Source organism: Aethalodelphis obliquidens, unplaced genomic scaffold (assembly GCF_003676395.1).
Source record: "Aethalodelphis obliquidens isolate GAN/ISIS:26980383/991018 unplaced genomic scaffold, ASM367639v1 scaffold1, whole genome shotgun sequence".
Taxonomy (NCBI): domain Eukaryota; kingdom Metazoa; phylum Chordata; class Mammalia; order Artiodactyla; family Delphinidae; genus Aethalodelphis; species Aethalodelphis obliquidens.
In genome coordinates, this window is record NW_020837945.1 from 47,078,643 (window position 1) to 47,102,204 (window position 23,562).

The 23,562-nt window shown below is 38.4% G+C and overlaps 1 protein-coding gene and 1 pseudogene across 1 annotated transcript in view; both read left to right on the forward strand.

Annotated features, from left to right (window-relative positions):
• The first annotated feature begins 1,552 nt into the window (after positions 1 to 1,552).
• On the forward strand, positions 1,553 to 2,374 carry LOC113618926 (mitochondrial fission regulator 1-like pseudogene; annotated as a pseudogene).
• Positions 2,375 to 6,073: 3,699 nt separating this feature from the next.
• The window catches only part of COL8A1 (collagen type VIII alpha 1 chain), a 56,574-nt gene continuing 39,085 nt past the window's right edge, over positions 6,074 to 23,562 (forward strand). Inside the window, exon 1 of the mRNA XM_027103260.1 lies at positions 6,074 to 6,468. The gene's annotated coding sequence lies outside the window, so the exon portion shown is untranslated. The remainder of the gene's footprint in view (positions 6,469 to 23,562) is intronic.

Below are 23,562 nucleotides of genomic sequence, written 5' to 3' on the forward strand. Positions count from 1 at the left end.
ACAACTGGTGGGGATAGGCTATGTTGGAACATATCAAAATTTGAGCCTGAGTGTCTGAATGTTATATCATTTCTGAAATGGTGTGGTATATCTATAAATAGCAATTCAGATTTTTCTCATGAATTTTATAGAAACAGGTCTCATTACTGCAGAATCTTGTGGTCATAGTTGGCCACTGAGACCCAGCCACTAAGGTTCCTGCAGTTCCAAAGTGAATGACACCAAGAGGAACACCTTTAACTCTCATCTACTCAGTGGGGCAATTAAGACATCTCCCCATTCCAGAGATTTGTTTTAAACCAGCCTCAAATGATGAAACCCTGTTTTCAGCACTTTCAGAGCTGAAAGGGGAGTCTTTCACTAAGGTTTGCTCCTTACCTAGTAAATAAATCACATGTTCAGCAACACGAAAAATATTGGTGGGAGGTGCACATTCTTCAATTCAAAGCAAAGAGCCTGTTGACTGGTGGTCTAGTTTTGAAAGCATCTGATTTGACAGGGGAGCTCTCATCACACTACTGAAATAATTTTACATTGTTGTGATTTTGTTTGTGGGATTTTCTTTTTTTGAAATTGAAGCAATGTACTTTAATCAGAACCATCAAAGCTTTGAAAAATGTCCACAAAACTTACAATGTCTGGTTTTGTTTCAAAAGTACAAAAAGTATGTGCAAGGCATCCAGCAAATATTTATGGATCAACTACCACGTGCCCATCCTTGTTCCAATTGCAAGGGATGTTACAGTGAACAAAACAAACAAGTTCCCTGCTCTCGAGGAGGAGTGGGGAGATAGGAAGGGTTGGTGTTGAATGAGTGTACGAATGAATAAAATGTATGATTAAGTAGGGAACGTATAAGGGCTACTGTGCGATGAAAGAGAATTAGATTAGAGATACATGAAAATGAGTGGCTGACTTTAGATCAGACGGTCAAGAAATACCTCTCTGAGGAAGTGACATGTAAGTTGAGATTTAAATAGTGAAGAGCATTCCAGGCACGGGAAGAGCAGAGGCCTGAAAGCGGGGACGAGCACGATGTTTCCCATAAGGAGAAGGCCAGTGTGGCTGGAGAATAAAGGGCAAGGGGGAGAGGGGGCTAAATCGGGAGGTAGGCAAAGTAAGAATCATACGGGGCCTGGAAGCTGGGAAAGAAATTTAGGTCCGATCTAAGTGCTATGGGGCGCTATTGGATGTGAGAGCGGGGCTGTTAAGTGGGTAAATGGCATGATCTGACTTAGTCTTTCAAAGTTTACTGCATCTGCCGTGAGGAGAGTGGAGCAACAGTAGGTACATTTTTAATGCAACTGGAACCATGGAAGAGTTGTTAATAAGGAAATGTGGAGGGGAAGTGAGGGCGGTTGAGTCTAGGCGCCGCTGTGGTAGGAGGGGCCGTGAGGGGAGTGAGACCAGAGCGGGACTCTGAGGAGGAGAAGCCTGGTGTTGCTTGAGACGGCCTGAGGTGAAAGAGTCAGCCTCCAGCCTACCCGAGCCCCCAGAGCTGCCCTGTGGCTGCCTTGTCCTTCAAGTGCAGGAGCCAGTTGAAACGTGGGGAATGGAAGCCAATGTGACCGTCTCAGTCTGGCAAAACAAGCCGCAGGGGGCTGTTCGAAGTGTAATGAGAAGGATGGGTACCAACCTGTGTCTGAAGCCATGTCCCTCAGAATCCTTGGAGGTGCTGCCCAACATCTCTGACCTGGGTCTGAGGGCTGTGCCCCGAGTCCCTACCCTGGCTCACATCGCCTGGATGCTATAGATGAAGCAGAGCCTTCTGCCGGGGTCAGGAGCATACATGGCCCCTGAGGAGCCCCCGGAAGCCCAGCCCTCTGATTGTCATGCAGCGCAATGCCTCAGGGCCCAGCCTGCAGGAGATGGAGAAGAGGCTCCTGGCCTCGAAGAAGCCCTGCCGGCCCTAAGCTGCCTATGGAGCTGCAGGATGAGCTGCGCCACCTGCGCAGCCAGATGGCTAAAATCATGGCATCTGATGCAGTTTCGGCTTCATTAACAACAGATTTCTTACCTCCAGAAAGTTCAAAGGTCTCTCCCCGCTTGTCTTGTTTTGGATCTTCATTCCACTCTACAACTTCCTTCGCCGTTAGTGACATCGCCGAGGAGACCCAGGTAGACTCCCTGAGCTTCCATCAGTCCTCCTGATTTGTTCTGCCAGCCCTGATATTTGCAAACCAGAACACAAAGCTACTGTGTCTCTCTGTCCCAGGCCAGCAGCTTTGCAGACATGATGGGTATCCTGAAGGACTTTCACCGGATGAAGCAGAGCCAAGATCTGAACCCGAGTTTATTGAAGGAGGAAGACCCTGCCTTCCTTATCTCTGAGTTTACTCTGAAGGAAGAAGATATCAGTAGAAGAGGAAACTGATGGCACTGAGCTCTGCAAACTCAGTCTCCTGCTCCGGGAATTCCTTCAATAGCTGCCTTCCTCACAGCAGATGTTTCTGCCTCTCAATTAGAAATCTTCTGCAAGAGTCTTGCCAAAAGCTTGCACTAAAAGAGAAGAGCTGCATTATATGTTTTCCATATTTCAAACTTAGCAGAAGCTAAGGCCTGTTTTGAGCTGAGACATGTTGCAGCTAATTGTATAGGTTGGAATGTCCCAGTTTAAAGGGTGAGATAGAAGTTTCTGTTTTTTTCTTGTCCCTGGGTGAAAACAGGTCCTAAGTGAATGACCAACTTTATTGTATTAAACTCTGGACATGTAATATTAATTTATTTTCCAGAAAGTTTGTGCAATGTATACTCCCACTTTACCCAAACCAACATTTAATATTATTTTTCTTTATCTTTGCCAATTTGATAACCAAAATTTTAATTCAATTGTTTAATTCACATTTCCTTTACTTACTAATGAGGTTGAACATTTTTTACATGGTTTTTAGCCTTTTTTTCTTTTGTGAATTTTATGTTCATATAAGTGCTCATTCTTTAATATGGTGTTAGTAATTTTTTCTTGGTGATCTGTAAGAGCTCTTTCTCTAGGAAGGGTATTAAGACTGTCTTTGTCAATTTTTGCAGACAAATTCCCAGAGTGACTTTTACATTCAATTTTCAAATTTTTATTGTAAAAATATCACACGTACAAGCAGGTACGCTCCAGTTTTCTGTTGCTGCATAACAAGCCACATCAAAATGTAATGGCTTTAAAACAACCAACATTTTATTGTATCTCACAATTTTATGGGTCTCAGCTGGGAGCTTTTTCTCTCTCATGGCTTATTCACCTGGTAGATTGGCTGACCTGAAGGGCCTCAAATGGCTTTACTTGTATGCTTAGTGCCATGGCTGGGATAGAAGGAAGGCTGAGCTCGGCTGGAATTGCCAGCTGGAGCACCTAAATGTGGCTGCTTCTGCACGGTGGCCTCAGGGTACTCAGACTTCTTAATTGGAGGCTCAGAATTACAAAAGACAATATCCCAGAAACAAGGCAGCAACTTCCTGGCCTTTTATGACCCAGACTCAGAAGTTACATAGTGTCGCCTCCGCTGTGCTCTATGGGTCAAAGCAGTCACGAGCCCTTCCAGATTCAGTGGGAGGGAACACAGAGGAGGGCCAAAGAATTTGTGACCATGTTTTCAAACTTCCATAGGGTACAAAACATTTCAAAGAATAAAACAAATTCCACTTCACCTTTTAAGTTGTTTATAATGTTTTTAGTAAGCAACTGGTTTTTAAGTACTTACATTAATCTCTTTCTTCTTTGTGATTTCTTCCATTGCTTTGTAATTCATTTTTTAAAATTATTTTCAAAGTGTGTGTCTACAAAGTCAAGTAATTATCAGTCACTCTATTGGGAGAAATGACTTTACGGTCTTTAGATGCTTTAAGTACTCTGTATTCTGGCTGCATTCATTTAATATAATTCTTAATCCTTTTCCTCTTTAAATTTCCATCAGTGATACATTGGAAAACTCATCTAAAAATTCAGGTTAGCCATACATTTAATTATATAGTTGCTGTGTGGAGGGGAAGAAAAAGAAGTGTGACTAAATAGTTCTTGCTTCATACTTTGCCACATTTCTGGTTCATTCTTCCAAAATGAACTGAAATGCAATGAGCTACATTTGGTCTGTGTAGCTAGTAGTTCCCATCAGGTGTTGCGATGGTGCTCAAATACTGAAAAATTTGATTCATTTCATAAATGTGATTGTAGCACTCTTTCTTACAGTGGTCTGAATGACAAAGCAAAAAGGTGTCCTCCTATAACAGTATTTAATTAGTAATTATTTTAAAGGACATACTTCTGGCTAATAGAGAGGAAAGAACTCCTTGTAAATATATATTGTAAAAACTCAATAAATGCTAAATGATGATGCTTATCTCATGCTCTAAAAATTTAAGTTGAGATCTTTTCAGTTATTTTCTCTGTTTCCAATAGTGCATTTCAAAAACTGGTTTTGTCTTCTGATTATGGAACTGTGAAAGCTGTGCAGAAAGAACTAAATTGAATAAGATGTATGACACACACATAATCATGATCTTCATTGTTTCTATTTATCATGTGTATCTTTCTCCTATTTTATTTTCACCATATCCAGAAAAAAAAAATTGGAGGAAGAAAACATTGGAAAAAATCTTATTGTCTAATGCAGTTAGTCACCATGAGGGCGGGGGTCATATCTTTTTTGGTTTTTTTCAACATTTTACCTGCAGCACTAAGCATTGTGCCTTGCACATAGTAGTGCTCAATGAATATTTAGTGAAGAATGATTTGGGTAGAGGCACAAAAGTATTTACCAGCCTGTTCCTGTGATCTAGTCTGAATCTGGAGTTTCTTTTTCATGGAGGCAGCTATGTGTGTGGAGCATCTCCATATCTGTTTCCACTACTTGCTATTCATACCACACAAGCAATGGACTGGAAAAGTCAAGCCCTTGAGTCCATTTACCATCTGAACTTTATTATGAGAGATCATTTGAGATTCCATGGCTTTCCAGAGACAAAAGGTTCTCAAATCACCTATGGTTAGCCCAAACTTTATTTATGTCTGAATATCCACAAGTTGAGCCAAAGTTCAGAATGCTGCTGGGTCCACGCGTCAGGCCCGAGTACACGTCAGAGGTTGGGCCTTGTGTTTTGTGTACACTCGTGTTTTATAGACATCCAGCAACTAGAACCATTCAAGTAGTTCTTCATTTTGTGTTGAACACAGAATACAGGTAAAGTCCAGAACTATACTCTCCAATATAGTAGCCATTACCCACAAGTGGATATTTAAATCCAAATTAATTAAAATTAAATAAAACTAAAAATTCAATTGCTCAAATGTACTAGCCACATTTGAAGTGCTTAAATAGCCATTTGTGGCTAGTGGCTACCATATTGAACAGTGCAAAACGAGAACATTTCCTTTATCACAGAAAGTTTTACTGAATAGTACTGTTCTAGAATACATCACTTATATCACATTGCAGAAATTCTAAATTAGATACCCAATTCTGCACTTATTTCCTAATCGACCAATGCTGGCTTTCAAATCTTTTTATTTATCTAAGTGTCTAAAGCTTCCCTGTTTAAATCTTTTTTGAACAACAAATATAAATAATATTTCCTAAACAAGTCTCTGTGAAATATACCAAAACAAAATAGAGACTATCTACTATGCAAAACACAGAGTTAAATTTCTGAAATTCAGTTTAAATGGGGAGAAGTCCCATATGACTCGTAAAAAGTCTAAATTACACATGGTTTATAAAGCATACTCAACTAAATTACATCAAAAGCTCAGACGAAAACCTGAAAGTATTGCTGAATTAAAGCTCTACCAGACCTGATTTGATACATAATAGAGAATAATTTCTAACTCGAATACTACTGTATGCAAATTGGATGGAAATGTGTTGATGGCAGAGATCACTCCTCTTAAATAAACCTAACTTTTCTCCCTGAGGTATTACTTCCTTATAAATTTCCTTCCTCTGTAGCAACTGCCCACATCCTTTCTAAATTATCTGTAACCTGTATTAATGGAAATTAAATTAATGGGAACCTAGCACGTAATATAACCATGAAAAGCAATAACTGTATACTAAAAAAAAAAAGGTTTATTTGGACAAAAGCTATATATAGTATATGTATAAAAATAAATAAGTGCATATTTGCATACACAGAAATACAAAAAATTATTCTCTCTCCTAATCAGCATACAAAGACCTCTAATATCAACTAAATGTGCACTTACATTTCGGTCAATAACAGCATCTTTTATTGAAGTGTGTCTTTATACATTGCTGGAATGTAATTTCTCCTATGATCCCAAAACAATACACTTTGATCATAATCCAGCTTCTTGTTGTCTTTCCAATTGAGTAAAAGTATCCTCTTTTTTTCCTACTTCAGAAGCTGTTCCGGAAGTGGAGTAGCGTCGGGTGAAGAGACAGAAACCAGCCCCAGACGTGCCACAGGAAGGCACAAGCAAGGACGGTAGTCCTCGATTCCGCAGGCGGGCCGAGTCTATATGTAAGTGTGAGAAGCCATGTAGGGCGCGGTGGCCTGGGGGCCGGTGGTCCACAGGCGCGGCAGCTGCGGTGGCGGAACTCACTGTCGCTGTTCGGGAGACAGGGGCTGTTGGCAGACCCTGGGGTACCCGGCCTGCCTGCAGGTCCTATCTCCCACCTTCATCTCCACTGCAAAAGTCTTGAGACCATCGCTACTAATGCCAGGTTTTTAAATCCCTGAGAGTAAAATACATGTGCAGAGTGTGATTCGAGCTGATTTTTAAGCCCAGGCATGTTGAATAGAGTCTTAAAATAATCATTGCCATAGGACCTGACTAGATATCCAAGTGTTCACCAGATGCTAGAAGCTAGATTTTGCAAAGGAAAATTGCTAACTTAAGCTTCTTTTCATGATTCAGCAGAGGGTTTTAAGTAATAAAAGATCTGGAGATTTGTAAAATAAATAATTCCAGTGCAAATGGGAAAATTAAAATAATCTTATCATCTCTCAGTCATGTCTGTATGTGCTTTTCTACCATTATCAAATTTCTCTTAATTGGCCCAATTTTTTTTTTTTCTGGCTGATACTTTACAGTTTTATGAGTTGTAATGAAGAAATGATTCCTATACTACAAAATGTAAAATAGATAGCTAGTGGGAAGCAGCCACACAGTGCAGGGAGATCAGCTCGGTGCTTTGTGACCACCTAGAGCAGTAGGATAGGGAGGGTGGGAGGGAGACACCAAGAGGGAGGAGATATGGGGATATATGTATACATATAGCTTATTCACTTTGTTATAAAGCAGAAACTAACACACCATTGTAAAGCAATTATACTCCAATAAAGATGTTAAAAAAGAAATGATTCCTTTCAGATGACTGAAGTGCCATGTACTAAATTTTCCTAAAGACAATCTAGGATGTGTGAAACAGAGCATGATATAATGTATATGGTTTCATTTATATACAATATTGAATATATCAACAGTGAAAAATAATAACAGCATGCCAGAATTTCTTTTATTCCCTAACAGATCTCTCAGTAGAAGCAATTAAAATGTAAAGTACATCATTAACTTTTGAACTTCGACAGAAAAAAAATCATACATTTCTGACGAGTAGACATTATCTCATAGTATCCATAGCCATCTTATGCATATTACCCTTGCCTGGTCTTAAGTGTGACTTCTGGACACACAACTCAATGTTTCCTAATATTTAATAGTACAATGGCTTTTTATAGTCTACTTAATTTTATTTAGTAATTGAAAGAATGAATAGTTAAGATTCCTCAGATTTTTGTGTTCTTGATGGAGGTGCACTTGAACAAAAAGAAAAACATAGTATCTAGCTCTATAGTTAATGCACATGACCACATCCTGTCTAGAATGAATCCATTCAGAGTTCCTGGAGAAATGCAAATACATTATTCATTTTCCTAATGTATCACATTTTACTACGGGCACCACTAACTCTATCAAGGCCAGATGTTAGCCAAATGAAATATTTATAATGCAAAACCACTGAATTAAAAAATATATGCTCATTTAAGCAACAGGTTATAGAACTCAAGCCAATCACATATTTTGGAGAAGCTGAAGGAGGACGCCTGACGTGTGTTACATTCATAATGTCAGGGTAAGGTTCTGAACTCAATCCAGAGAAACTGTATAACTGTTGCAGCCAACTAAAGCTCAGCTGCTTCTGGATTTCTTGTAACAAAATCTTGCTGCCAAGGGCACTGATGGGCTCACCCAGTAAAAAATTACAATAATAATGTTAAAGTAAATCATAAAAATGCAGAAGGTGGTTATTATAGGGCAGAGGAAAGGAATTGCTTTTAAAGTTATAATGGAAATATCAAAAATACATTTTATTGAACTTTTAAAAAATTAAACTTTGTTTTTAAACTAGGGTGCAAAAGCAAGGAAATGTAAAGGTTGTTCAATAAACGATTTCATTCAATGGTCAACAGCAAGTGAAAATAAAAATTATATTTATTTAACATAGTCAATTCAGGCAGAACTGAAGCTTATATTCTGATAGTTTTCTAGTAAAAAATAACCAGATGAAAGTCATTTTTAAGGAGGAATTTTGACTGAAAGGGAACAAAGAACTTGAATGCATGTCTTCTCAGTGAAAATGAACTTGGCATATGCTTAATTTCACATAGTATAAAACTAAATATTTCATGTGGTTTTTAAGTTCTAGGAAGAAATTCATTTGAAACAAATGTAGAAAATAACCCCAAAATTTAAATAGGAAAACTATGACAGACTTACATTTAGGGAAATAGATCATAATAAGTAATCCTCTGTATGCTCTCCAAAAGTAAAGAATGTAAGTTTTTAAATTATTTTTTGGATAATCTGGAATTTCCTTTCTGATCATCTTTATACCTTCTGAAAATATAGATTCCTGAATCATATATCATAGACAGTTTGGTAGATTCCATATTTTCCTCAAGTTGAATAACATATTTCTAAGTGACATTTATCAGAGAAACAAGCTCCATTTGCTCCTTAAAATACCTGATGTGTCTTACACACAGTAAGCACTAAATAATATTCTGAATTGAACTGAATTATTTCCACTTTCTGTTCAGAGATTAATGTGTCTCTTGGATTCACACTAGAGAGATGGTGTCTCACACATGTGGATTAATGAGCTACATCTGTAACCAAAAATATCCATGGAAAACCTGCTGAATTGATCCATATCTGTTTTATTAATCAAGCCCAGTGTGGAAGGGCTTTCTTGTGGTTGTACTATATTTTGGAGATAAATAGAGTGGGGAAACCACACTTCAATTTAGAAGTTGTTCGAAACATTGAAGAACGTAGGGTTTTGTATTATATGACAGCAATAAAGTCCAATCCTTGATGGTTGTGATGCTGATGTATAAGTATATAAATATCCTGTATGTATAATTTTACTGCAGAACATTATGACAGTGGCCAAGAAGACCCTAACCATTTAATATGGAATTTACTTCTTGCTGCCACTCTCTTCCTTCCTCATTTTTTAAAAACAAAAACGTTTGGGTTTTATTTTTAAGCCAGCAAGTTAGGAACAGCCAATAGTTGAAGCAGATGGCTAGAAGTCAGAAGCCCCAGATTCTATCCTTGATTCTCCTACCAACTGGGAATGTGGCCTTGTGCAAGTCATGAGAGTAAATCTACAATAAAAGGGGGTTATAATGCCTTACACATGCATGGTGCTTTATGATCTTACACAGCACTTTCAAATATGATATATTATTTAACCTTCCTCACAGCCTCCTAAGACCCAGAGACGCTAAATCAATTGTTCACAGTCATCTCAATATCAAATGTCAGAGCAAGGAACAGACATATATGAGGATTCCAAGCTGGTCTTTGTCGCCTTTTCTCTATGCCACACTGCCATGCTATGGTACCTCCAAAGCTGGGCTGTCCATTATGGTAGCCATGAGCCACATGGGGAGATATAGCACTTGAAATGTGGCTATTCCCAATTGACATGTACTTGATTGTAAATTTACACACAGAATTTCTAAGACCTTGAACAAAAAAAATAATGTAAGGTATCTCATTAATATTTTTATATTGATTCCACATCAAAATGATAATATTTTTGATACCTTGAGTTAAATAAACTATGCTATTAAAATTAATTACACCTGTTTCTTTAACTTTTTTAATGTGACTACCAGAAAATGTAAAGTCACATACATGGCCATTGTTTCTGTTGGTCAGAACTGGACTAGAGGATTCCATTGTTCAGAGTCCACAGTACGGATTTCACAGTCCTGGACTTCTTTATACACCTGTCTTGATGTAGCTGAGACCAATTTCCAAAGACTCTGTCGAACATAGAGCAATGTAGTTTCGCAACAATAATTCAGCCATTCTTACCCATCTTTTATAGGCAGGAGAAAAGTCAGACTTTGTTAGTTGATGCCTCAAATTCCTCATTCATTAAAAGGTCTCATTTTATACTTGTAGAATGATTGAAAAGCTTAGAGTAAAAGTACCTTGGGGGGCTTCCCTGGTGGCGCAGTGGTTGAGAGTCTACCTGCCGATGCGGGGGACGTGGGTTCATGCCCTGGTCCGGGAGGATCCCACATGCCGCGGAGCGGCTGGGCCCGTGAGCCATGGCCTCTGAGCCTGCATGTCTGGAGCCTGTGCTCCGCAACGGGAGAGGCCACAGCAGTGAGAGGCCCGTGTACCACAAAAAAAAAAAGAAAAAAAAAAAAAAAAACCTTGGAAAGAACTATAAATTATATTTATGACTCTGTAGCACACCTTATTTTAAAATGTGTTCCCATTAAACATTATAAGTGAATGAGACATTGGACTATTAGGTGATATAGGCAATGTAAAATAATAACTATATATAAATTTATTATAAAATAGAGTATATTTTATTCCCCCTACCAACACTTTAAGATATTTTATATATAATCCCTAAATAAGTAGCTTATTTCTGCTTTGAAAAATCTAAGTGAAAGTCCTCAGGAAAAATGGGTTCATATTTAGGAGAAAAAAATATATATAGCAAAAGACAATAATCAGGCTCCCTGACTTCAGACTATAATACAAAGCTACAGTCATCAAGACAGTATGGTACTGGCATAAAAACAGAAATGCAGATCAATGGAACAGGATAGAAAGCCCAGAGATAAACCCATGCACATGTGGTCACCTTATCTTTGATAAAGGAGGCAAGAATATACAATGGAGAAAAGACAGCCTCTTCAATAAGTGGTGCTGGGAAAACTGGACAGCTATATGTAAAAGAATGAAATTAGAACACTCCCTAACACCATACACAAAAATAAACTCCAAATGGATCAAAGACCTAAATGTAAGGCCAGACACTATAAAACTCTTAGAGGAAAACATAGGAAGAACACTCTATGACATAAATCACAGCAAGATCCTTTTTGACCCACCTCCTAGAGAAATGGAAATAAAAACAAAAATAAACAAATGGGACCTAATGAAACTTCAAAGCTTTTGCACAGCAAAGGAAACCATAAACAAGATGAAAATACAACCCTCAGAATGGGAGAAAATATTTGCAAATGAAGCAACTGTAGCAAAACTACAATGAGGTATCACCTCACACCAGTCAGAATGGCCATCATCAAAAAACCTACAAACAATAAATGCTGGAGAGGGTGTGGAGAAAACGGAACCCTCATGCACTGTTGGTGGGAATGTAAATTGATACAGCCACTATGGAGAACAGTGTGGAGGTTCCTTAAAAAAACTAAAACTAGAACTACCATACAACCCAGCAATCCCACTACTGGGCATACACCCTGAGAAAACCGTACTTCATAAAGAGTCATGTACCACAATGTTCATTGCAGCTCTATTTACAATACCCAGGACATAAAAGTACCCTAAGTGTCCATCAACAGATGAATGGATAAAGAAGATGTGGTACATATATACAATGGGATATTACTCAGCCATAAAAAGAAACAAAATTGAGTTATTTGTAGTGAGGTGGATGGACCTAGAGTCTGTCATACAGAGTGAAATAAGTCAGAAAGAGAAAAACAAATACCATATGCTAAGACATATATATGGAATCTAAAAAAAAAAAAGTTATGAAGAACCTAGGGGCAGGACAAGAATAAAGACGCAGACGTAGAGAATGGACTTGAGGACACAGGGAGGGGGAAGGGTAAGCTGGGACGAAGTGAAAGAGTGGCATGGACATATGTACACTACCAAATGTAAAATAGCTAGCTAGTGGGAAGCAGCCGCATAGCACAGGGAGATCAGCTCGGTGCTTTGTGACCACCTAGAGGGGTGGCATAGGGAGGGTGGGAGGGAGACGCAAGAGGGAGGAGATATGGGGATATATGTATACATATAGCTGATTCACTTTGTTATAAAGCAGAAACTAACACACCATTGTAAAGCAATTATACTCCAATAAAGATGTTAAAAAAAAAATAGCCCACAATACTGAAAAGTAAAATCTATTTGGCATTTATTATGCAGTCTCAGGCACTATACTAAGAGTTAGACCAAGATTATCTCATTTAGGGATTTGAAAATTAGCAACAGAGAGCAGAACCAACTTTTAATGGTTAAAAATTCTTAACCATTACTGCCTCTTAGGTCAGTGCTGTTTGAAGTCACAATGTGAGCTATGGAGACAGTATTAGAATATGAGGGAATATTGGGCAATAAGAGCAGAAGTCTGCCCTCAAAGAGGACACAAGTTGGCAGACTTGTGAACATGTTTTTGAAAAATACATGCTTATAAACAAGATTATATGAAGGAGGAATTACTCTTCACTTTCTAAAGGTTTCTTTATGTTACGATAGAAATCTTTATAGCAATGTTCTCCAGTGTGTTAAAACTTACCTATTATTTATAAAGCAAAGGTCTAATGTAAAACAAAACTATATAATATGAGTTTCAGAGCTTTGTTTTTCTCTATGCATAATACCCACTTGGTGGAAAGTAGGCTGAAATAACCTTAAATATTTTCTGGAAAAAGAAGAAATGATGCCAAATAATCAAAATGGCACTGAAAATCACAGAACAGTGAAAACTGAAGAGTTATATAACTTTTTATACAATAAAAATAATATGTTACCTTTGAAGGCTGACATTAAAAATTGTGTATGTAAGCTAATCACATATTAATATTTTTAAAGATTTCAAAATATATAACTTATTGCCAGTTTCTTAATGTTCATGCTTACCTGGAATGAAATTTTAAAAAATATTAACAATAGCCAACTCTAGGTAGCAGAATTTTAGATATTTCTGTACTTATTTATACTTTTTTGTAATAATTCCAGAATAAGCAGGTATTGCTTTTATAATAAGTGAATAGAAAATTTATTGTAATCAATTCCAAAATTGATTGCAAATGAGAAAGGCAAAAATTATCTTGGGGGGAGCGTAAAATGCAAATTTTGTTCTCAATCACAAAATTTTAAAATAATAATATATTTTATAGGTTCTTCTTTCCAGTCATTATTGCCCTTCCATTGATTCAAGATAAAGCAACCTGTGGACTACTCAGTTTCTCTAGACAGTGAGGGTGAAAGGTAGATTGGGTTTTCTAGATTTTCTTGAGAAAGCAATTTACCCTCAGCTGTGAACATGAGTATAAAGATCAAGGTTGTAATATGAGCTCTTAAAGCTCAAAGTTGTTATTGCAGCAATCAGAAAAGCAGAGCATCTTGTAAAGTGTACCTCTTCACCGTAAAACAAACTGACCATAAATCATTTCTAATGGTATCTACTTAAAACTGGCCTTAGACCTTGAGATGTATAAAATGTCATGTGAGAATATATTATATAATCATATCTTTGAGCAGGATAGGGCCTTAGTGATGCTAAAAAGTGAAATATAGAGCTGTTTTAGGCATCTCTTTCAAATATTCATGGAGAAGTATTTAGTCTGCTAACTTCTTTTATGACAACAACACTAAAATTTTACTACAAAGAAAACTCAGAAATGAGTTCCTTGTGTCATTTGATCATTAAATCATAAATCCACAGACCATTAGAGCTGAAAGGGACCTTCTAGACTATCTCATCCAATACCAGTATTTTACAGATGAGAAAACTAAGAAGCATAAATTATTTTCTCAGGAAAAAATGAAACCACTGAAAAATATCCCAAAGTATCCAGGAATTTCTGTAAGTTTTCATAGGAAGGAGTAGGTATTTCAAATCCTACCAGAACTTGATAGTTTGGTTGTGGGTACTCCTGGGCAAGGAAGAAAATATACTAATATTGGCTAATTCATATAATATATGAAAAACACATTCACAGTGAATGCCTATAAAGTAAAAACCAAAAGCATAACAAAGCCAATGATTTCAGACTAGATCACTCACTCATTACTCAGCTTCCTTTCTTCAGTGAGTCAAATAATTGAAAGGAGCTTTCTTTGCCACTTTTCATACACAAATCATCTATTATCCTGGCTACTTCCACAGTTGCTGATAGACCAAAGAATAATGGGACATTCATTACTTGAGTTAAAAAAGAAAGGGTGTCAAAATCCTCCTGATTTTATGCATTTATGAAAAATATGCTTATAATAAAATTATATGTATTAAAAACATATACCTCATCCCCCCCAAAATACATACTACACGTTATGGAGATTGTCCTGGAACAAGTACATATTAAGACTCTTTTTCTAAGTTTGTCTAAGAAACTGAAATAGTAACACTTGATTTTAAGGAAAATAGGACAATGCATGTACTTGTACTGTCATCTATAAAATAGGAAGAAGAGTAGATTCTCACAAAGCTGTTTAAGGATTAAATCAGTAACAGTTGTAAAGTGCTTAGTTCAGTGCTTGGCACATAGTTAACACTCACTAAGTGTCAGATGGTAGTCCTGGTAGTGATATTATTATTTAAAACACGATGACTCCTCCAAACACACCCTTCCTCTCAGTCAAACCAAACTCTTGAGATTCCCCTCACTGTTTCATGGCACATGCTGACCCCTTTCCAAATGTTCTTTCCCTACTTCCCCTGGTGAACCCATCAGCCAGGGTTCAGCTATGAAATTCCCTCCTCTAACTTGTCTTCCCTCATCCCTGCTCCTGACTTAGCTGCATTCACCCATTTCCCAGGGTGCCCTGCAATATGCCTCTTCTAGCAATTGAGACATGACTTTTTTTTACTTGATTTCCCCCCTCTCCCATCTAACACACACATGCACGCACGCACACGCACGCATGTACACATGGAACTGAAGGTGCATCACACTCAATGCATCACACACATATTTTTGTATCTCTATAGAAACACCTATTGAAATGAATGAACTAACTCCTATATAAAAAAATAAGTGATTTTTTTCTTCATAAGTAGTTATCAAGCTAGAATGTGTATCTAGTGGCCTCAGTTTTGAAGGGGAAAAGGGGTGAAGGATATAGTGGGAGAGCTTGGGGATACAACTTGGCAGCCCTGGGCCCTGGCTCTGCCACAAGACTAACCTTATGGTCTTCAGTGAGTCATTTAACTGCCTGGACTCACTCTCCTTCTTAGCAAAATGAATGAGTTGGGCAAAATATTCTCTGAAGACCCACTCAGTGCTAACATTTATATGATGCTAAACATTGGTTCATCTCAGTGGTTCTCAAACTTCAGCAGGGATCAGAACCATCAGGTGGGCTTGTGAAAACTGATTCCTGGTCAGCGGGTCTGAGATGGGGCCCAAGAATTTGTATTTTTTATAATTTCCCAGGTGATGCTGAGGCTGCTGGGGGTGATGGTGCACCAGACTTTGAGAACCAGTGATTAATCTTAACACAGGATATCCTGACACTGTCCTTTTGCCACCTGGCAGACAGTAAATTCACAGTAGGGTGGAGGCAAATAAACCCAGGCTTCTGTGAAGCTGCCATCAGGAAGACTGTGTGCTTTTGGGTGAGTCCCAAGGGTGGCCACAGAAGGCAGACTTTGCTGACCGTAACAGTTCTGTTAAAGACCCACGTTGTGGGCAAGGGACAGCCCGAGTTCACAATGCTGCAGGGCACAGAAAACAAATTCTAGGGTTTGAACCATCTGTTAAAGCCTACTGCTTCTGAAGTCACAATGGATCACAATTGCCATCTAGCGATAGCTTTGAATTACTGCATCTAGAGACTGCGGAATGAAATGATGCTTTAATTTGGAAGCTACTACTTTTTACCAAACTGTTCAAGATGAGAACTTCTGAGAACAAGCTCTAAAGTATGCTGGTCTTATCTACACTTGTACCTAGGCACTGTAGAAATAAACAGGCGTATATCACTTACTATGTGCTAGGCACTGTTCTAATACTGTATCTATGTTCAGTTATTCACAGCAACCCCATAAGACAGATACAATTATTATGCCCACTTTATAGACAGGAAATACAACTACAGATGTACAAAGAAATTAAGAAACTTGCCTGAGGTAGAGTGGTAGAGCTGGAATTGAACCTAGACAGCTCCTGGAGAGATATTCTCTTATATCAGCAATTTAAATACACAGGTAATGGAAGCAATTGGTACCTGCGCAGTAGTCCCACCTTTACCATGGTTTTCTTTTCTGCAGTTTTTTACAGTCAACCACCATATGAAAACATCAAATGGAAAATTCCAGAAATAAACAATTCATAATTTTTAAATTGCATGCTGTTCTGAGGTAGCATGATGAAATCTCATGCCCTCTCACTCCGACCCACCCAGGATATTAATCATCCCTTTGTCCCATCAGTTAGTCATTTAGTAGCTGGTTCAGTTATCAGATCGACCGTGGCAGTATCTCAGTGCTTGTGTTCAAGTCACCCTTATTTTACCTAATAATGACCTCAAAGCCCCAGAGTAGTGATGCTGGCAACTCGGATATGCCAAAGAGAAGCCATAAAGTGCTTCTTCTAAATGAAAAGGGGGAAGTTCTTGACTTAATAAGGAAAGAAAAAAATCATATGCTGAGGTTGCTAAGATCTACAGAAAGAACAAATTTTCTATCTGTGAAATTGTGAAGAAGGAAAAAGAAATCCATGCTAGTTTTGCTGTCACACCTTAAACTGCAAAAATTATGGCCACAGTGTGTGATAAGTACTTAATTAAGATGGAAAGGACATTAACTTTGTACAATAAGATATTTTGATAGACCACATTCACATAACTTTCATTAAACCATATAATTGTTCTATTTTATTATTAGTTATTGTTGTTAATCTCTTACTGTGACTAATTTATAAATTAAACTTTATCATAGGTATGTAGGTATAGGAAAAAACATAATACATAGAGTTTGGTACTATTCAAGGTTTCAGGCATCCACTGGGGGTATTGGACCATATCCCCCACAGATAAGGGGTACTACTGTGAATAGTTCCCAGATATGGGTCTGAAAATTTTTATGAAATATATACTGAAGAATTAATTTTTTCTGATTCTTCCAAATGAAATCAGCTCATGTATAATAACTAAAGAAATGTATCTACCTACACAAAGACACCACAATGCAACAAAAACAGCACCAACTTGGAATCAACTTCCAACTTGCTGTGCAACTTTGGACAGGTTGCTTAACCTCTCTGGGCCCCACTTTCTTCATCTATAAAGTAGAAAAAATTAAAATGGAGTTCACGTGGTTTGAAGTTCTTTAAAGCCAGATTAAATTTTTGAGAACTGCTCAAGTTATCCAGTGAATGTGGTCACAAGAGCAAATAGGGAGATAATGGAAAGTAACCATACTTGTTGTTCTCAAATTGTCCTGCACATGGGAAAGGAGACAGAACAGCAGGTTAGATCTCCTGGTCTATTATGCAAACGTGCTTGTGGTAATAATAACACTCATGGTGAATGCAGAGAAGTAGAGCTCAATCAGGGAGATCTATGTTTCACTTCTCTTCCTGAGTGCTGCACTTGGCTTGTGCACATGAACTCTGCACCCCTGTACATCCCTGCCTTCCAAGAGTCCTCACCAAAGCACTCCTGCAGAAAAGTCGAATCTTTGCTGGTGGATTGAGGTCCAACCCCCCTCACTCCAGACTTCTTTTATCAGATTTCCTTGGATTTAAAAACCTGCTCACTGCTAAGCCTTTTAACTCTTTAACCTAAGACTTCTCAGTTACCAAACCATTTCTAACCTCAATAAACCAAACACTATAGGATGGTTATCAAACCAAAATACTAGTGGTACAGAAACACAAAGGTTGGTTATTTGCTTGGTGCTGAGCTCTGATTGAGCAGAAAAAATCGGTATTTCCAGCACCTATTAAAGGATCTTTTGGATTGAACACATAGAATGTAATTATGTATTACAATTTACATGAGAATTTTCCTTCAAAGAGCTCGTTTCTATAAAGTTATTTTTAAAATAAAGATCCTCAAAATAAGGTGATGGTACCTAAATAATAGTGACTCAGGATACGTTTTTATAGAGAGATCCTAAAACTTGCTGATATGAAAAATGTTTCCTCAGTATTTAAAATAGTCAGACTCGGGCTTCTCTGGTGGCACAGTGGTTGAGAGTCCGCCTGCCGATGCAGGGTGTCCGGGAAGATCCCACATGCCGCAGAGCGGCTGGGCCCGTGAGCCATGGCCTCTTAGCCTGCGCGTCCGGAGCCTGTGCTCCGCAACCAGAGAGGCCATAACAGTGAGAGGCCTGCATACCACAAAAAAAAATAATAATAAAATAAAATAGTCAAACTCATACAAACAGGAATAGAATGGTGGTTGTGAGGGGCTGGGGGCAGGGGAAATGGGATGTGCTGTTCAGTGGGTATAAAAGTGTCAGTTATGCGAGATGAATAAGTTCTAGAGATCTGTTGAAGGACATTTTGTTTATGGTTAATGATACTGTACTATACCTTTAAAAACTTAAGAGGGTAGATCTTACGTTATCTGTTCCTACCATGAAAGAAGGGAGGGAGGGAGGAAGGGAGGGAGGAAGAAAGGAGGAAAGACTGTTGCTGTCCAAGTAAGGTCAGACTTTAAAAACCGCAGTAACTTTGAGAAACTATTTTTTAGGGAAATAGGATTAGTTTTCAACATTATTCTTTGTGATCTATGCAATGTCATATAACCATAACTTTCCAAAACTTAAATTCAAAATATTATGCATTTGTCAAAATAAATATTACATTTTAAAAGGACTATATAAGGTCTCAGAATTTTTGATGCAAAAAAAAAGGAACATATCCTAAACTTTGAGCCTGAGCAACCAGATAGATAAGTGGTAATATCATTTTCCAAAATAGGGAAGCCTGGGGTAGAATTAGTTTTTTAAAACTTATAATCCTCTAATCATGTTAGTTAATTTCATTTCAGAATTAATTTTTTTAAGTGAAAGGAATTTTTAATTCAAGAGGATTTGGGATATGTCACCCCCTTTTTAAGGCTGAGCCATGTTTAGCAACAGTGATATTCCACCACCATGTGGACTCCCACTCTGAGATAGAATTCTGAACCAGACAATCAGCCTGATCCAGTGTGATGTTTCAAAATATTCTTTTGTAAAATAGTTTCAAAAACCCATGACTGGAGAATTATAAAATCATGCCTTCTGTCTAGGACATGTTTATAAATATGCATAATGGAAGCCTAGCTCTCCACTCTTTCAAGAAGTAAGGTAAAAGTCCATGGCTCAGTTCAAAGGAATGTTAAATACTGGCCTGAGATTTATACTCTTGGGAAAGAATGTTACAGTGGAAACAGGGAAGAAATGTGCTTGGTTTGTGAGCCAGTGGCTCTTTTGTGGGAACCAGAGTCTTGAACTTTCAGGCAGCTGTGTTGTACTGAGTGTGGCCGCAAAGATCTGGGGACAGTGCCATCATCGCATCACCCATATATGATTGCTAAGAGCAGGAAAACCCTTTGGGGGTACAGAGACTTAGCCAAAGTCGCCGTAAATCTGGATAGAACCAAAACTAAGTAAACAGTATTTTAAAAATGGATACAGGAATTATTTTACTTGTATGTAGAGAAAACTGAAGGGACACCAAATTCCAAGGAAATGTGGTTCCTTTGTCAGGTCCCCCTTTTTCAGAGAATGCCTCCTTTTCAATATTTTAGTTTGTCTGATGGATACTAATTAGCTACGATTTTTTATAGATGAAGACATGAAATTCTCATGGCATATAAAGACAGGGACCTTTCCATCTTCTTTATTGCTGTGTCCCAAGCAATTAGAACTTTACCTGGCACACAGCACTCAGCAAATCTTTGTTGAATGAATGGAGAAAAGATGGAACAAATAGCTAAGTCAAAGGAAAAAATAGAAAGTAGAAAGGAATCTTCTCTTTCTAATTGTTTTTATGTAAAAAGCCATATTGTTGGCTGAAATCTAATAAAAATTACAAGAGAAAATTTTCTTTCAGGGGGAGCAGCTCTTGTATAATGCACTCTTTTTCTCTCGTGTCAGCACTGGGTTCTCATTGCCCTGCATATTTATAACATTCATTGGCACTGACTGAGCATTAACAGATCTTTATCTTGAGTTTCACCAGTTTTTATGTAGCCTACATATTTCACCCAGTCTTCATAGTCTTTGTCAAGGGGGCATCATCAAACTGGAGACTTAAAGAAAAAGTTGAATAATTGACAGGCTGGCAACCACAAAATTTGATTTCTTTTGACCACTCACTCAGTTCTAAGATGCTATGATTCTAATTTGCCTTAAATTTACATCTGTTTGGTCTTCTTAAAAAAAAAAATTTTTTTTACATTAATTCATTCGCCCTTACCAGTTCTGACCTCAAGCTCAAGGGCAGTCTTTTTTCCATTGCTTTCATTCTATCTGGCCGTAGCTATTGAGTAGCTATGGATTGAAGCTAGTAAGGAGAGAAAAATAAGAAACAAAAAAGGAAACATCCTTTTAGGAAAGCATTTGATGAGAAAATAGAAGCCTCACATATCTAAGGCATAGGCTTGCCTGGAATCTGGTCTGGATTTTAGAGGCTGTTATCACTCAGCCTCAAGTGGATCAGCATGAATCTGTTCTTGTGTCCAATGTTCTTTGAGATCCTTGACTCTAAGACCTTTTAGAAATGTGTATAAGTCATTCTAAAGTGAGAAAATGAATAGGATGCATTCTATTAGAAAGCTAAGAGGAGAGAAAATAAATCTTTCCCATCTCCCTTTTTGGTGACATTATACTTTAAAAATAGGTATGGGGAGGAGCTCAGGGGAGGAATTTCAGTTAGGCTAATCTACTTACTAATAGAATTTCTTCCAGGATACAAGAGCCTTTGGCAAACATTGGTTGGCACATTCTTCCTAAAAGGTAAAAGACTTTTTCTTCCTTTGGCAGGTTTTAAAAGACACTTAAGAGTGTCAGGCAAACCTTCCAAACCATGGCCAAAAGCAGGTTAATCCAAAACACACAACATCCCCAGCCAGCTCAAGATCAACAACAAAAAATTAGGTCTAGGGATTACAGGATGTTAACTGTGAAACATAATCCCGTGATATTTATGGCTCCGGAGACTGGGCAGAGCTACTCTCGAGCGCTGTGAAATACTCCTTACACTGGGGCAATTGCTCATATTTGATGCATGTATCGTACTGGAGAGAACCAATTAGTCACAATCTATGCAGTAGGGTCATAGTTCTCAAACTTTAGAGGGCCTAACCATCAACTGGAGCAAGCCTGTAGAAAATTTGGGTTTTGGGTCCACTTCCCAAGCCTATCTAGTCAGACTCCGTGGGGAAGGAGATTGGGAACAAGGAAGGCCAATGAGTAAGGTGCAGATGTTCTGCACACCACACATTGAGAATCACTGCCCTGGAGTCTGGACAAGGTCCCTAAAGTCAGGACTGTCTCCAGCTCTAATTCCCTGCACCTAGCACTAAGGCTGGAACCTGGTAGATACTCAAGGACTATTTAAAGAATGAAAAGCAGTGAGTATTGATGGATGCCAAGGACTGTTGTAAGCACTCTACACATATTAACTCATTTAATCCTCATAATAAAGGACTATTATTAGCCTTGGCACTTGCTGGGCACTCTGCTCCCACACTGTCCAAAGTGTCACCTGACTGGTTCCTTTGTTACATTCAAATGTAAAGTAGCATCAGTTTTACACCCATCCCATCACCAGATCCTGTTCCTTTTCTTTACAGTATTTGCCTCTAAAGTTATCTGGTTTGTTTTTTTTGTCTGACTCCCTTCACTAACATTTAAGCTCCATGAGCATAGAAATCTTGCAAGTCTTATTTGTCACTGTATCTTTAATGCCTGACTCACAATAGACACCAAGGAAATATTTAAATATTTAACTGAATGTATGTTAAAAACGCATAGTAAATGCAAAGTAAAGAAGTTGTGTTTGCTATATAATTTCTTCGTTCTCTCAGAACTTCCAAAATTTATTATGATAAGTATGAAAAGTGAAAGAAAGACTTCTAACCCAGAAATGTCCTGAAGCTGCTTTCCTGATCTACCTTGTCCCAAGTCAGAGACTGGACATGAGAAAAAGGGAGAACCAAGTAAGGGTTAAAATGGAAAGTCTGGAAGATTTTTCACTCTAGGGCATCAATATTTTCTTTGAAATGAATTCTTAGGACATTAGACACACCCATGTTCAAACATAAGTTAAAATCATATTCCAAGATTAAATGTACATGATTTTTAGATTAACCAATGTTTTTATTAGCCACATAATGCCTGCTTTACTAGTTTAAGAAGCTGTACCTACATGACATCAGAAGAGCTAGTTAAAACAATGAAACTCAAGCTGATGCTTCAATTGTGATACCGTGCACCTCAGATTTGGACTTGAACCCCTGTACCGGGACTCGAAACCAGCCTAAGCCCAGATTGGGGCTCGAACCCACGGTCCTTTAATTAGAATCACTCATCTGGTGTCTGGACTTACTGAGGCTCAGGTTCTTTGTGTCTCAGCACAGAAGGAATTCAGCAAGAGGCAAAGTGATAGGCAAGAAGTAGATTTATTAACATAGGATGCTTGTAAGAGACACAAGCGGGCAGGCAAGGGAGCTCTGCCCTAAGGATTAAGTGGGCTACAATTTTATAGTCAAAGGAAAGGGGGAAGGGAAAAGACTGCCTTCTTAGAGTAGACATGAGGCTTACATCACTAGTTCCTCCTTCGTATCAGGCAGGAGAGTGTCTGACCCTATGAGGTCAAACTAGGATTATCATAGCGCTTATTCAAATCAGTAGAAGGGTGGTGACATTTTTCTTCCACCTAATGGCCTGGGGCATATCTCGTGCTTTTATTTATGGCTTTATAGTTAAGCAAGCCTGCTTTGTTCCACGACGTTCCAATAGCTTTCCTTTTCTTTTTTTTTTTTTGCGGTACGCGGGCCTCTCACTGTTGTGGCCTCTCCCGTTGCAGAGCACAGGCTCCGGATGCGCAGGCTCAGCGGCCATGGCTCACGGGCCCAGCCGCTCCGCGACACGTGGGATCTTCTCGGACCGGGGCACGAACGCTCGTCCCCTGCATCGGCAGGCGGACTCTCAACCACTGCGCCACCAGGGAAGCCCCCAATAGCTTTCTTGAGCGATCATTAACTTACAGTGGTCTCCCAAAGTTTCCTAGGTTTCCCTCTCTATCTATAGTCCCCTACTGGGACTTCTACAACTACCTGTATAACTATGCTATTCTATCCCTATCAGTAGTAAG